Source organism: Lissotriton vulgaris, chromosome 4_1 (assembly GCF_964263255.1).
Source record: "Lissotriton vulgaris chromosome 4_1, aLisVul1.2, whole genome shotgun sequence".
Taxonomy (NCBI): Eukaryota; Metazoa; Chordata; class Amphibia; order Caudata; family Salamandridae; genus Lissotriton; species Lissotriton vulgaris.
In genome coordinates, this window is record NC_141691.1 from 1,748,763,087 (window position 1) to 1,748,767,459 (window position 4,373).

Here is a 4,373-nt window from a genome sequence, read left to right on the forward strand (position 1 = left end):
GAACAAGCAGCTTGGAGCCGAGGTGGTGTGGCCCCGAGCAAGTGCTACTCGCGACTCGAACGGCTGTGCGAGTTACTAACAGGAAACGTTGGGTGCATTCGACCCATTGTCGTCGTGTCTCTCCGGACCTGGTGAGCCCAACTGTGCTGTCTGATTATCGAGACATCTTGGACGAAGAGAAGAGCCCAGCTGTTACGTCCACTGAATCGGAGGGAGCCTTCCCGGACCACACCGTCTCTGGTAGAGAGAGATATAATCTACGGCCGAGAGAAGCAGTTATTTTGTGCGAGACTGGTTGAGTTACCGCTCCAGGTTTGTGAAACGGAAGCCGGGAATATCAAGGGGGGGGGGGGGAGAAATCAGTTCTGCCAAGTGTAGCGACACCCGTCTTGAATCTCGGAGAAGAAACCAACGGCTGCCTCGGAGCTCAGCACTCATTTTTATTTTTTAGTTGCTTTTCTTTTTTGAGACATTTGTACTTTGAACTATGGCATCTTCTACGATGCGAAATAAGAGAATTCTTGGGGCAGTACTTTTTGTGATGACAATTGTGGTGATAGCAGTATTAGCTTGGGTGGTAGAACTACTGGTGCCAGCAAGAGAACATTTATTGCCTACTACCCCAATTCCATCTGAACATTTCCATTTCACTTTGCCCTATCATGAAGATAGGCATAGACAGACTTATTTGAATAATAGTTTTATCCAGATTCTGCATCACACCCATAATATGACGAACACTTCAAACTGTTGGGTATGTGGGATGTTGCCTGGACATCAAAAGAAAGGAGGCACTCCGCTTATTCCTCTCCCGTTTTCTCACAATGGTTCTTGTAATGCTTGGTACACTCTTCTATTCACTTTGAGATGGCCAACAAAAGGTGGACTACTTTTTCGACTCAATAAAGTCTGTTTTAATGACCGGGATGGTTATCCGCAAGCAGAAGGAACTAAATTTGAATGGGAAGAATATCGACCAGATAATGTATCTTCGCCTCGAATTTATACTAATCAAAGAAATGTAAATCTGTCTAGTCTACATGTGATTACAGTCATTGATACAAAAGCAGAGCTATGTGTCCGTAATAAAGGTACAATCCCAGTAGGAAGAAGTGAATGTAACACTACCCTCACCTTTGACACCCCAAATGGTATCACCTTTGTGGCTTCACGAAATACTTATTTTATCTGTGGAAATAAAGGTTATCAGCGTCTCCCTATAGGATGGTTAGGAACATGCTCTATATCCTTTGTATTACCTCCTGTGTTTATCGCCCCGCCAATGTACCATAATGATTTTGTGCTGTATCATGATTTTATATTGAATAGAGTGAAGAGAACATTAGCCCTCAACGACATTGACCAGAATGATACCTCTTTGCAGCAGTATGTTGATTTTAATTTAGGTCTTTTCTCATTTGTTGGTGCTGCCCTAAATAGTAGAAAAATTAGACGACTGGCACGTGTTGTAGAAGCTGTTGCTAATGAGACAGTTTTTGCTTTAGGGAACTTGACTGAGGAGCTTCAAATTACTAGAATTGTAACGCTCCAGAATCTAATGGTTTTAGATGTAGTGTTAGCTGATCGTGGGGGTGCATGCCGCATTATCGGAAGTAGTTGCTGCGTGTACGTACCAGATAATTCACCCTCTGTATATGATGCTATTTCTAAATTACACAAAATAGCTGCTGAGATACATCCTGATAATGGTACTTGGACACTTTCGGGGTGGTTTTGGACACTGCTTAGCACTTGGGGCTGGAAACTGTTAACTATCCTATGTGTAATTATCGGAATACTATTCTTCCTATGTTTGTGTATTCAGTGTGGCCCTATGTTATGTTCCATGTGCCTTTCTGCTTGTATTCCCTCCAAACAAGCTATTGTTAAGAATGAACAAATGATTCATAGAGAAGTAGCAAACATTATGTCGATAAATATTGATGATGAATATCCTGATTATGTCCACTATGAGGTAGCTTCAGCTAAAAGGGTCGTCTGTCGTAATTTGACAGTGATCGGGTTAGCGTTAAGCTTTGCTACACAAATTTCCCCTTATCTTGACTATAGTGTTCGGAGGCCAGTTTGAGAACACTGGCGTCCATTTTAAATGAATGTGTTGCCTCGTGGTCAGCATGCCCTTTTGTCCTTTCTCTGTACCACTGACCACCTAACTTGCCCAGCAACAGGGTATTTTTAGTACTGGTCAAGCTCGCACATGCGCAGTCAAACCCTCTGTACTAGTGGACAGTCATCACTTAGGAATGTTCTTTCAAAACTGACCAGTGGTGTTGTAACTCCTCCCATGAGTTGGGTATGTTCCAAAAATGACCTTATATGTACCTAAACTGAGTAAATGTGTACCGCCTACTCTTTTTATTACTGTAAAACTGTATAAAAGAGGTCTCACATCGATGTTCAGTGTGATACTTCTTGCATTGCCGAAGGGTGCTGTAGGAATGTACCACCACCCCATGGGGTCTTAATAAACTTGTCTTTTGAATTTTCCAGTTTCCGTGCCAACGTCTGTTTTATGGTGTAGCGGGTTTTTGCGGAATATGTAGGCCTGGAGAACCCAATACCACAACTCGGATACTGTTCAGTCTGGCTCTTTCTTCCTGGTCCTCTAGTAGTGCGGTGATGTCTACAATTTTTCGTTAAGGTTTGCACTTGTTCCTCCGGGCGCTTAGTTGTGGTATGCAGTCCATTGATTTGTGTCTCTGCCACTGAGACCTACTCCGAGATTTTCTTGAAATCAGCCCGTAGTAGGTTGGCATCTACCATGACGGTAATTAGTTTGGCCTCAATAGTTGTTTTGAGCTCCTGGATTGTGGCCATATCTCACTCAGCAAAGTGTCTCCCGTTGGGCATGGCCTGCATTCAGAATGTTTCCCTACACTTCTGGCGACGGAACACCACTCGTCGTCATTTTTAAAGCCCGTCTGTCAAGTTTAAGTTGTGTAGTATTAGCCCACAACACCGGACCATGTCCCCGAACCATACAACTCAATTCACTGACCTTTGGTTAGTGAAGATGCAATGTCCGCTCCTGTGCAGTGGGCATAGGGGGCTGGCCCGTCACTGTAATGTGGGGCCACCAGACTCCATCCCAGGGCAGTCTAATATTCCAAGTTAAGATATCACAGGCATGATTGGCAATGCAGTGCCAAAGCCAAGGAGCCTCAGCAAAGGAAATGGACCCCAAGGCCTCCTCATCCAAATCCATTCGCTATTCCCCCCTGTGGTCTTAACTAGCGTCTGTCCACAACTTCACGGTGGAGGCCAAGGATCACTGGATTAGAAGAGCACACAACCAGAGATAATGGGAGAGGTGGGGAAAAAAAGGGGGGCAGGTGTGAAAGTTACTCTCCCAACCCTAGAGTTTCTCTGAGACAGAGACATTAAAGGGAAGCTTGGGAAGGTGGATGACCTCTACTTCAAGGAAAATCCAGGGGAAGGTGTCCTCAGCAGTGGTACTTTGGGAAGTAATTAAAACTGTTTAGAGGGGGCAGGCCTAGGTCCTGATTGCGGGTGGAAAAAGAAGGAAACCAAGATTGAACGAGAGGCTATAGAAAGGGATATTGCAACCCTAGAGACAAGTGCACTGACTAAAAGCACAGCAGAACTCCACCGCAGACTACACCTCCAACAACAGGATCTGTATGCTTTGGCTTAGAGCAAGGTGCAGAGCCATGCACTGTCGACCCAGCATAGATTTTCTGACAGGTACTAAAGCCACTGAACTGCTGGCTTGGTTGGACATGAGACAAAGAATGGTCCTGGGTTCTTGAGTTTGCAGACGAGACAGGGGTTATCCAAATTACCAATGCAGACAGAGAACACCTTTGCATCTTACTAGGAGGACCTGTATACTCCCACGACAACCATGACTGATGCAGACTTCCGAAAAGATATTTACTTACCATAGACAATTTTAACATGTACTTACAAATTTTATGTAGAAACTCTGGAATCTAGAGCGATCATTCAGCTCATTTACCACTTGTTTTCACTTGTGCAGTTTCTTCAAAACTCGGTTGATGTGTTAAAAAATTCCACAGCACCTTTATTAAATAAGTCACTTGTACATTTCACTAATGCAGTGCAATGTTGCGCCTGATTAAACGCCGTTCCACATGCTCGGTTTGTCTACAGATTTCCCTGCATTTGAGAGAGTTTTGAAGATTGAATACAATAACAAGAGGCTGGTAGGTTTCTACATAAAGTGTGAGAACATGTTAAAATGAACAGTTAGCAATTAAAGGTTAGAGATCTGAAAAGGTTTGGCGCGTCATTTTGAGGAAATATAAATTTTTGGTCATGTTATGTTCCCTAGCGCGTACCCCACCGACTCCATGTACCAGCTTAAAGTG